Consider the following 12,490-nt stretch of genomic DNA (forward strand, 5'->3'; position numbering starts at 1 on the left):
TGAAAGGTAATGAGAAATGAATAGGAAGGATTTATATTCAATCCTGCTGGAACTTCAACAAGTTCCTGACGAGCTGGAGCAGATGATGGAAGTGGTAGTGGCTCTGGCTGTAGAAAGTCTATTATAATGGCCAGGGAACTTAAAGTTGCCCTGAAAAAAAATACTAAAAGTGGCCCTGTTTTGTAGTTGGGTCCAAATTGATGGAAGGCAGAGCCAGCAATACTATATTGTGGCACATTATACCACCCCAACAGAGCCAAATACCATCATAAATTACTACCAGCAGCACAAAATACATGCCCAAAAACTTCCACTGGCCAGCTGGGAGGAGGGTCCAGGTGGCCCCCTGGGCATTGGCCCACCGGGAAATTTCCATGTGAGGTCTATTACTAATTCGGCCCTGATAATGGCTTTCCTCACACCGCTACTCGCTAAGGCCCGTGCACTGAAAGAAGGATGCACCTTTTCTTCCCTCAGGTAACTCTTGTCTGATGGTAGTTTGGGGTGCCCTTGGTGTTAACAAAGTCTACCTTACTGACTTTGTTTTCTCAGCAGTTACAAATTCTGGAATTTCCTTTCTCTCCCATTCTCCGGGAGTATTTCAATGTAAAGATGGTTCTCTCTTAGTAGATCATGCAGAGCTTGTTAGTCTTTGTAGCTGGATGCCTAGTACTGAGGAGTGGAACACTTGGACTTTGCCTCCTCTCTCCTTCCCTTCTAAAACTATACTCTCCGACTAGAATGAGCTAGGGGTGGAACTAGAAATCCACACATCAGCTTACCTAGGGGCCGGGCCAGAGTTGGTTAACTCTATCACTTTCATACATTACCACACTAGGGATACAAATCATAAAATGACATAATATAAATGAACAATTTGCGAATACCCACTGCTCTGGGGTACTGGAAATCCACCTCTGGTTTTCGGTAAAAATACTACATAAAAAACTACCACAAACAGCTATAAATGGGTTACCACACGCATTTTTGTTGCATTTTTATATTTTTTGTAGGATAAAGGTCAAGTCCAGATGTTAGGAGAAAGTCTGTGGGAATTTTGAGATGCAGGACACACATGGATTTTTTTTGATAGTGGCGTTTTTTTAATTGGGGTGCGTTTTTTTTTGTTCAAGGTTTTTTTAAGGCAGCATGTTGTAAAGATTGTGTTTTTTTAAGGCATTTTATCCATACCTTTCTCTATAGGGAAAAATGCTTTTTACAATATAAAAATGTCACAGAAATACATAACAAAAATAACGTATTCGTTTTTAGCAGTGATTTTTTTTTACATCAAAACAGCACCAGACCAAATTCATGTGTCAAAACAATGTTCGGAACGAGCACAAAATTTGCAGCTTTATAAGGTGCCTTTAAGAGAACCTAATTTGTCTATTTGCCAACTTACTTAGAAAGTTATCATCAACTAAACAAGACACCATTATATCACATGGAATATATTGTGTAAGAGAAGTTCTGCATAACAAATATTTTATATACGTTTTTGTAGTCATAGTTTAAGAATGCTTATAAACTGCGAAATTTCTCTTTCTCCTCTAGAAACAGAATGAAAAAGCCATGTATTCATTAATATGTCATTGAACACAATTTCTATTGGCGCTACCATAAAACGACTTCTTCTGCATAACATACAGTACTTGCTTGCGAAAAGCTCTCTAGGAACAGTGATGGTCCTACAAAAGCTTTCCTATGATAAGATGATATTTTGAATCAAGGGAAGCAATGGCAAGAATGCAGTTGTGAAGCTAAGCAACTGATGCAATAACAAAGACATTGTCACAGTTTTCAGTATCGTGTAAGTAGCTTTCAAAGTATTTTAATAGCGAACCCTAATACAGAGAAAACATTTTCTGGTAGGTGATAACATATCTATTACATAAATTACTGTTTTCGTAATGCTTGCTTTTTACAACACATTACATATATTCCAGTCTCTGACATATTCTTTTGCATTGTGCTGAACTTTGACCCATGACACATCCATCAGGTGGGAGAGGACAGCCAATTGAGATGGTTCAGCACATGGACACACCCCCACCCTATCACAGAACCTGTACTGGCAGCCATTTTAGATTCTGTGTTTGGCCAGTGTAGGGAGAAGTTGCTTTGTGGAGCAGGGACAGGCTGTTAGGGACACCAAACGGTAGCTAATAGGGCCACAAAAGTCTTTTTATGAACTGGTATAGGTGTGCTATCGATAGGTGTGACATACTGAGGGGTGTGATATACTTATAATATACTTTCTAACATAGAAAGTATATTATAGTGCATTTGTATTGTGCAGCAGTTGTGTGCGGTTCTGCTGAGATACCGCAGCTATATAGAGGGACAAGCGCTTTTGGAACAACTAATCGCAATGAGTGTGATATACCTGTAGCCCCCCAAAAAACTGATTGAGGGGTATGATATACTTTCTTCCACAAAATACTGATTGAGAGCTGCAATATACCTGTTGCCCCAAATAAACAGGGTGGTGTGATATAACTGTTGTGGCAATAAATAATAATAATTGAGAGGTGTGATATATCTGCTTCCACAAAATACTGATTAAGGGGTTCGATATACCTGCTTTCACTAAGTATTGATTGAGGGATGCGATATACCAGCTTTCTCAAAATACTGATTAAGGGGATTGATATACCTGCCTTCTCAAAATACTGATTAAGGGGTTTGATATACCTGCTTCCACCAAATATTGATTGAGGGCTGTGATAGACCTGCTTGCACAAAATAATGATTAGGGGTTTGATATACATGCTTCCACAAAATACTGATTAAGGGCTGCGATACACCTGCTTCCACAAAATATTGATTAAGGGGTTTGATATACCTGCTTCCACAAAATACTGATTAAGGGGATTGATATACCTGCTTCCACCAAATATTGATTGAAGCCTGCGATATATGTGCTTCCACAAAGTACTGATTAAGGGGTTTGATATACCTGCTTCCACAACATACTGATTGAGGGCTGCGATATACCTGCTTCCACAAAATACTGATGAAGGGGATTAATATACCTGCTTCCACAAAGTACTGATTAAGGGGTTTGATATACCTGCTTCCACAAAGTACTGATTAATGGGTTTGATATACCTGCTTCCACAAAATATTGATTGAAGCCCTTCAAAATACCTGCTTCCACAAAATACTGATCGAGGGCTGTGATATACCTGCTTCCACAAAATACTGATTAAAGGGTTTGATATACCTGCTTCCACCAAATATTGATTGAGGCCTGCAATATACCTGCTTCCACAAAATACTGCTCTTTTCTAGGGACTTGGGCACAGGGTCATTTTGAAAATGACAGGCAGAGGAAGAGGCAGGCCGTTCCGCATGGGGTTGTAGGGGTCGGGTAGGTGCACCAGGCCGGAGCCTAAATGGGAAGCTGGAGAAGGCGCATGCGATTACTTCAAAGGACGCAGAGTTGGTTGAGTGGCTCATTCAGCCTTCCGCACCTTCCTCATCCTCTGTATATGCACCCTCCTCACTATCTGCTGTGTGCACCGCCAAAGACACCACCACCACCACCATAGCCCCTTCACTCGAGTTAGAGGAATTATTTTCCCATCCATTCCCAGATTTTATCAATGCGCAGCCATTCTTGACATCGGATGAAGAGGTAGCAATGGCCGCCACCCAGCGGTCTGACGACAGTACCCAGATCAGCCCAAGGAGGGAGGTCCCCGCTGTTGCTGCCTACTACGAGATCTGAAATGTCAGTGGTGGTGAAGGTGACGATGATGACTTGTCGATGAACATCACGTGGGTGCCCAGAAGAGAGGAAGAGGAGGGGAGTTCAGAGGGAGAGACAAAGACTATACTGGCCCACAGTAAAATTTGTATCCAGTGACCGCCTAATGTACCTCCAGCCACATCATCACAAGTTCTTTTCTGTCAGGTGAATGCCTAATTTTTGGGCCTGAACTGGCCTACAGTAAAATTTTTATACAGTGACCGCCTAATGTACCTCCAGCCACATCATCACAAGTTATTTTCTGTCAGGTGAATGCCTAAATTCTGGAACCTGTACTGGTCTACAGTAAATTTTTTATCCAGTGACCGCCTAATGTACCTCCAGCCACATCATCACAAGTTCTTTTCTGTCAGGTGAATGCCTAATTTTTGGGGCCTGTACTCCAGTGGCCCACAGTAAAATGTTTATCCAGTGACCGCCGAATGTAGTGACAGTGACATTTTTAGCTAGTGACGGCCTAATGTACCTCTAGGCACATAATCACAAGTTCTTTTCTGTTAGGTGAATGCCTAATTTTTGGGGCCTGTAATGGCCTACAATAAAATTTATATCCAGTGACTGCCTAATATACCTCCAACCACATCATCACAAGTTCTTTTTTATGCAGTGACCGCCTAATGTACCTCCAGCCACATCATCACAAGTTATTTTCTGTCAGGTGAATGCCTAATTTCTGGAACCTGTACTGGTCTACAGTAAATTTTTTATCCAGTGACCGCCTAATGTACCTCCAGCCACATCATCACAAGTTCTTTTCTGTCAGGTGAATGCCTAATTTTTGGGGCCTGTACTCCAGTGGCCCACAGTAAAATGTTTATCCAGTGATGGCCTAATGTACCTCTAGGCACATAATCACAAGTTCTTTTCTGTTAGGTGAATGCCTAATTTTTGGGGCCTGTACTGGCCTACAATAAAATTTATATCCAGTGACTGCCTAATATACCTCCAACCACATCATCACAAGTTCTTTTCTGTCAGGTGAATGCCTAATTTTTGGGGCCTTTACTAGCCTACAGTAAAATTTGTATCCAGTGACCGCTTAATGTACCTCCAGCCACATAATCACAAGTTCTTTTCTTTCAGGTGAATGCCTAATTTTTGGGGCCTGTACCCCAATAGCCTACAGTAAAATTTGTATCCAGTGACCGCCTAATGTACCTCCAGCCACATAATCACAAGTTCTTTTTTGTCAGGTGAATGTCAAATTTTTGGAGCCTGTACTGGCCGACAGTAAAATTTGTATCCTGTGACCGCCTAATGTACCTCCAGCCACATCATCACAAGTTCTTTTATGTCAGGTGAATGGCTCATTTTTGGGGCCTGTACTCCAGTGGCCTACAGTTAAATTTTTAGCCAGTGACGGCCTAATGTACCTCCAGCCACATAATCACAAGTACTTTTCTGTCAGGTGAATGCCTAATTTTGGGGGCCTGTACTCCAGTGGCCTTCAGTAAAATTTGTATCAAGTAACCGCCTAATGTACCTCCAGCCACATAATCACAAGATCTTTTCTGTCAGGTGAATGCCTAATTTTTGGGGCCTGTTCTGGCCGACAGTAAAATTTGTATCCAGTGACTGTCTAATGTACCTCCAGTCACATCATCACAAGTTCTTTTCTGTGAGGTGAATGCCTAATTTTTGGGGCCTGTACTCCAGTGGCCTTCAGTAAAATTTGTATCAAGTAACCGCCTAATGTACCTCCAGCCACATCATCACAAGTTCTTTTCTGTCAGCTGAATGCCTAATTTTTGGGGCATGTTCTGGCCGACAGTAAAATTTGTATCCAGTGACTGTCTAATGTACCTCCAGTCACATCATCACAAGTTCTTTTCTGTGAGGTGAATGCCTAATTTTTGGGGCCTGTACTGGCCGACAGTAAAATTTGTATCCAGTAACCGCCTAATGTACCTCCAGTCACATCATCACAAGTTCTTTTCTGTCAGGTGAATGCCTAATTTTTGGGGCCTGTACTCCAGTGGCCTACAGTAAAATTTGTATCCAGTGACCGCCTAATGTACCTCCAGCAACATAATCACAAGTTCTTTTCTGTCAGGTGAATGCCTTATTTTGGGGGCCTGTACTGGCCTACAGTAAAAGTCTGGAACAATCAGGACTCTTCCTACAACTCGCAGTCCCACCAAACTAAGTAAACAGGAGAGAAGGGTTTTGGTAAGAAAGGTGACCAAGAACACAATGGTCACTTTGGCGGAGCTCCAAGGATAATGTTTGCAAATGGAGAACATTCCAGAAGGTCAGTCATCACTGCAACTCTCCACCGATCAGGGCTTTATGGTAGAATGGCCAGAAAAAAATAAACTCTCCTCAGAAAAAAACACACGAAGGCACCTAAAGAACTCATAGACTTGAGAAACAAGATTTAACTTTTTGGCCTCAATTCTAAGCATCATGTCTGGAGGAAACCAGGCTCTGCTAATCTGGCATAAATGATGATAACTGTGCTGGAGCTGACTGTCCCACCCACATCCTGCCCTTAACATGCCTCCCTTTAGGAAACTGGTATGGGCAGCATAAAAATGCCAGTTGCAAACGGATTTAAAAACGTTGCAAAATTGGATGTTGCAACTTTTTAACTCCAAATGCATGACATAGGGGGATGATAAATCTTACCCTGTATGTTAGCATTATTTGAGGAAGTATGTACTTAAGCATTGTACAGTACTGTATATTATTTTAACAGTGTATTGTATTGTCTTTACTGTATATAATTGTTGCTGCTGTGTGACAATTGGGATAACTCAGAAACCAGTGTTCAAATAATTTGCAAACTTAGTACCCTTTTCCCTTTTTTTGTTACCACGTTGACTGTACATAACCTCTGGAAACGTAATTATATTTTGGCTATTAGATGAAGTAATATTTTTATAGCTGAGTTTTTAATATATCTATATACTTTAGTAATCAAAGCATTTTGGGATAAACCCTTTAACCATGAAAAAAAATTATTGATATTAAAACAGATCTTTTGGATAGTAAAAAATATTCTTACCAGAATCTTAACATTTAACATCTCCATTTTTAATTTCCACAGCATCATTTTCTCTGGCTATTCCTGCATAACGGTTCAGCTTTCTTGACCTTTTTACTGAAAAACACAGTAAAATTATTGTTATTATTATACCGTTTAGACAGTAGAATACAGCATACAAAACATAGAAAACTCACAACATACAAAATTAAACTACAATATTCCAAGACTCAAGTTACTGCATTTTCCATTTCAATGATATCTTTAATAGAAGGATGCATAGAAACCAAAGACTGCAGGATTATTTCCTATTCAACGTGGAAGCAATTTTCCCAAAGAGTAAAAAGTCACAAATTGAAATTGTAAGATGCGTTGTGGGTACTAACAGTCATCTCTTCATGGAGATTCTGGAAATTGTTGGATTGCATCATCAGTTTTCTTAAACATACTAGGGTGCTAACTGAAAAATAGCAGATCCTAATACTATTTATGTGGGAGTATGAGTAATTGCTTACTGAACAATTAATACTTTAAAGAGGACCTGTCACCACTCCTGACATTCCTGTTTTAATAGCTACATGCATTCCCCCATGTAATAACAATTCTGGAACATCTAGTCTTATGTCTGTATGATGTGCCATTCCTTTATTATTTCTACTAGAAGTTATGAATGAATTGCTATTAGCCTTCAGTAAGGGTACAGAGGGGAGGTAACCGGTTGGGGGGGAGATGTACCTGCACAAACTAAAAATGGCAGCACTGATTGGATCCAGTGAGTCTGTGCAGGAACAGCCCCCAACTTGTTACCTCCCCTCTGTACCCTTACTGCAGACTGCTAGCAATTCATTCATAACTTCCAGTAGAAATAATAAAGGAATGGCACATCATAGAGCCGTAAGAATAGATGCTCCAGAATTGTTATTACATGGGGAATGCATGACGCTATTAAAACAGACATATCAGGAGAGGAGACAGGTCCTCTTTAAGTGTTTACATACAGAGAATTGAAGAATATGGAAACACTCAGATAAGCTATGAGATGATGACTTCATAAAATGGACCTGAACTGAGCTGCTCCAGTAAATAGTGTATTAGTTGTAAAACTGCCATTTGCACTTATCAGGGTAAGGCTACTTTCACACTGGCGTTTCTGGGGCCGTTTGCAAGATCCGTTTCAGGGCTCTCACAAGCGGTCTAAAACGGATCAGTTCAGCTCCAATGCATTCTGAATGGATATCAATTTAGCTGCATTTGGTCTCCGTTGTGTTTTTTAGACGGTTACTAAAATGCAGCTTGCTGCGTTTTGGTAACCGTCTAACTATGCGGAACCAAACGGCTCCGTCCTGACTTACAATATAAGTCAATGAGGACGGATCTGGTTTTTACTGACACAATATGGTGCAATTGAAGACGGATCCGTCCCCCGTTGACTTTCAATGTAAGTCAAGCCGGATCCGTTTTGACTTAGACTTTTTTTTGAATGAATAATGCAAACGGATCCGTTATTAACGGATACAAGCGTTTGCATTATTGGTGCGGATCCGTCTCTGTGCAGATACAAGAAGGATCCGCACCAAACGCGAGTGTGAAAGTAGCCTAAGCTAATAATGTACAGTGCAGGTGCCCCTACAGATCTTCATCGTTATATGAGTTTCTGTTCTGGACAACTATACAATTAAATGTGATCTGTTAAAATCTAACACTACTAGATACAATTTATACCCATGTATTTTCCAATGAAATATATTGATTTCCAATCAGTATACATAAGAAATTCAAGGAGCAGTTTCCAGCAGTAATAAGTTGTGTACACCAAACTTCGGCACATGTGCAGTAATCGCCTTCCTGCCCTGGAGAAAAAGCTGTGCGGCACAGGTGAAGCAGGATATAGACACCTTGCCTTGTCAATCAACAAAAGGAGGGAAGGACATAATGAGAAGAGGGACAGAAGTTTGGTGCACCAAGGGGCTAGGGCATGTCCTCAGTGCTCTGAACATCTAACTTGCATGATTTTAAAAAGTATATTTTAAACTGTGTATTCAAGCCCTACATGCCCTACAAGCCCTACATTGACAATTATACTATTACACAGCAACAACAAGAAAACGTGTAGAAACTAAATAACAGAAACAGGCAGTTAATAAAAGAATTAGGGGAGGGAAAGCTTCCATTCAACACTTCAAAACCCAGAGAATGACAAGACCTGCCCCCAGTGCTTTTATGTGTGACATTAGACCTCTCGGTCTAGATGCTCCTACAGGGAGTGTCATGATGTGGAGCTAAAATCCCCACACCTGACCTTAATTGCATCTTAATTCTTTCTTGTATGGCTTCAAAATGGTGCTGTATACATTTCTTATAGATTCAGTTCTATATTCATATGATAGTGTTATGCTCTTGTTGCAAATCTATTGTTCAACTGTATCCCTAAGATATTGTGAGATCTTATCTGTGTGCAGGCCAGTAGAGAAGTACGCTCTGTCCTGGTCATAGTACATCTTGGACAATTGTCATAAGGTCTAGGGACCAAACTAAGAGGGCATGTTATTTATGATATTATGCATTAGGCTCCATTCACACGTCCACAATTGTGGTCCGCATCCGTTCCTCAATTGTGCAGAACCATTCATTCTCTATGGCGACGATATGGATGCAGACAGCACACAGTGTGCTGTCCGCATCCGCATTTCCGGAGCGTACCGCCGATCTTCCGAAAAAAAATATAACATGTCCTATTCTTCTCCGCAGTTGCGGACAAGAATAGGCATTTCTATGGGGGTGCTGGCCGGGAGTATTGCAGATTCGCAATGCTCTACGGACGTGTGATTGGACCCTAACTCTGCCAGTGGAAGAAGAATGGAAGAGACAGACTGGGAACTTAAAGTGGCCCTGGAATTAAAAAAAACGGCCACATGTAGGTGGGACCAAATTGAAAGGAGGTGGGGCAACACAAGTTAGCAGGGAAAACAGAAGTAGGCAGTACAATAGAAGTAGGTGGGGCCAGCAATACCGTATTGCAGCACAAAATACCACCCCAGCAGAACCAAATATCACAGTGCAGCACAAAATACTGGTGCCCCCGCTTTGGTATTCAACTATATTACTGTCCTAAAAATGGTAATACTGTTAAATTAAGGAGGAGACCTGTGGCTGCCAGCCAGGAACATAGGTACCAGATACTGAGTCTTCGCATTAAATAATGTTGATAGCACTTGATTGTTAGGTACCCAGTGCCATGATAGAGGGCTCAGATTGCCCACTGACCATCAGACCACCTGGAAATTTCCCTGTAGGATCTACGGCCAGTCTACCCCTGAAGAATAGTATGGCCATAAAGGAATGTGTCATTTCAATGATAATTAATAAGGGGGCTAATTAAGAAAAAAAATTCAACACCTACACACCATTATCACCAGTCTGAACCTTTGATAATCTATTTCGTGCAGAAAAAAATTGAGACTGAAGCAATGATGTATGATGAATCTAATACACTGTGGATTCAGATATGCTCTTCTGCATACTACTAGTACTCTGCAGTGTTACCTTACATTCAGCTTCAATGAGTTTTACTCTGACCCCATAGACCTAGTGCATTAACATGGCATTCACTGACAGTGTACGTGTATGTTTTCACGCACGTATGGATAGATATGATATGACACTCTAAATAAAATCTATCTTCATGGCATTGAGTATGACTGATGCTGATTTTCCAAGGCTAATTGCGTTTTGTATAGCTATAAGCCACTGAAAAGGTAATGTTGCATGTCAGCAGAACACTAATATATTCCCATATTGCTGTTCCAGACACAATATGCATGTCCAAGTCCTTTTTATGTCTGGAGAGAGTCCCCATTGTCTGAGTCTCTACTGCTAACACTGAACACCCCATAGACTACCCCTCGTCTTTCACTAGTTAATATGCGAATGCATTTTTACAACTGAAATCATTGTGTTACAGAATTAAACGCCAAATGGATTTAAGATAAATGTCTGATGTCGAAAATCTTTTTTTTTTACTTTTTGACAGATAGAAAGAACAAAAAGAGACTGAAAACGTTCAACCACGGAAAACATCAAAGTGACAAACTGACACCTTTTACAAAATCGACATTTATATAACATGAAACAATAAATTATATAAAATACTAACTTTCATTGTGTTCAAGGTCATTGGAAAGAGTCATTTTCACCCTGCACTTTTATATGATAAGTGCAGTACGGTCAAATGCTATTTGAGGTTATTACAATGCATTTGCTATAGCGGAATTCAATCATATCATTTTTTGGTACAGTTTTTCCTGCAGTTTTTTTTTTAGGAAATGCCATGAGTGGATTCAAAAGTGAGGAGAAGGATAAGTCTCAGCCAGTAATTGGTTAAGGAGTCATTTACCGCATGTCAAGAGGGACCAAATAGTAGAGACCTGTTAGCATTGGAATAGGAGCCGCTTTTAGGTTATATTGAAATGAAACACAAAAAAATGGAAACCTCACATGCTCTTTGCTAAGCTTCCCTAATAGAAAGTAAGACCACTGCAGCAAGGTCTATGGTTTTATCCCTCTTTCATGCTAAAAGCCATTCGTCACAGCATTCACTAAACATGTTCTTTACTTTACAAATTGACCAAAGGATTATTTTAAAATGTCTTGCTGTCACACTATCAAGTACAATCGTTTGTGTGTTTAAAAAACGCTGCGGGAGCGACTTGAAAAGTGAAAATGTCAAGAGCTGCATACAATTTCATACTATTTTTGACCCATTGAGGCGATAAAGTAATTATGTATAATTCTTCACAATACTAAGCCTGGAATTCTCGGTTTTGTGAAATCTTAATAGCTCCTAATGGTAGTGTACAGTCTTCAGACGTATGTTTGCAGTCTAGCAAACAACCTCACAAAGACAGCGAATTTAGAATTGCACGCTTTTTTGATTCTTTGCTAAAAAGCATGCGTAACAGAGTGAGACATTAGGACTTGACCAGCTGGGAGACAGTGAATGCCAATTATGGATCCCTGCCTACTATAACGGGAAACCTTGCCGTGTCATGCATTAGGAGTTTACAATGACATGTGAAATGTGACTAATAAGACAAGGAAATAGATTGCTTAGTTACCAGAGTACTTCACCCATGAGTGTTGGGCAGCAAATGGTCACTAATCTGTTTGCGCATTGTATATAATCAGTAGATATGTCTTGACTACAGAGGTTGAAGAAGGACAATGTTACTTAGAATGAAAGAAGCCATGAAACGTTAGTTAGCACCCACCAACTAATTCTTCGAAATAGGACACATACAAAGTCTATCGTGGGTAAGGGTTGACCACTGCTTTCATTATTTAACAACTCAGGTTTTAATAACTTCAATTACTGCAAACTATAATAGTCCCCGGCATTGTAACCAGTTCCTCTTATTGCAGGGGTGAAAAATCTGTGGTCTAGGGGCCACATGCAGCCCTTGATATTATTGTATGTGTCCCCCAACAAGCTAGTCACAGATATGATTGTCTGTATCTAGTGGGCACTCACATGTCAGAAAAGAATAGAGCAGTGTGTAGCGTGGGAGAAGGAATGGTGGACTTCTGCCCCCTATTTGGCACAACAGAATGATTTAGATGAGGTGGAAGGTTGCCAATCATGAGTGTGGCTATTTTAATTGTAGTTTGTTGGTGTACAATTGTTATACACTCTGCTGTTTCATCAAGTCATATACAATACATTTGGAAAG

At 40.4% G+C, this 12,490-nt stretch overlaps 1 protein-coding gene across 3 annotated transcripts in view; it reads right to left on the reverse strand.

Moving 5' to 3' along the window:
- ATXN1 (ataxin 1) overlaps positions 1-12,490 on the reverse strand; it is a 305,384-nt gene that overhangs the window by 210,711 nt on the left and 82,183 nt on the right. For all 3 annotated transcript variants that reach the window (XM_044295737.1, XM_044295735.1, XM_044295736.1), the window contains exon 2: positions 6,786-6,881. The gene's annotated coding sequence lies outside the window, so the exon portion shown is untranslated. The remainder of the gene's footprint in view (positions 1-6,785; positions 6,882-12,490) is intronic.

The sequence above is a fragment of the Bufo gargarizans genome, chromosome 5, assembly GCF_014858855.1.
Source record: "Bufo gargarizans isolate SCDJY-AF-19 chromosome 5, ASM1485885v1, whole genome shotgun sequence".
Classification (NCBI taxonomy): Eukaryota; Metazoa; Chordata; class Amphibia; order Anura; family Bufonidae; genus Bufo; species Bufo gargarizans.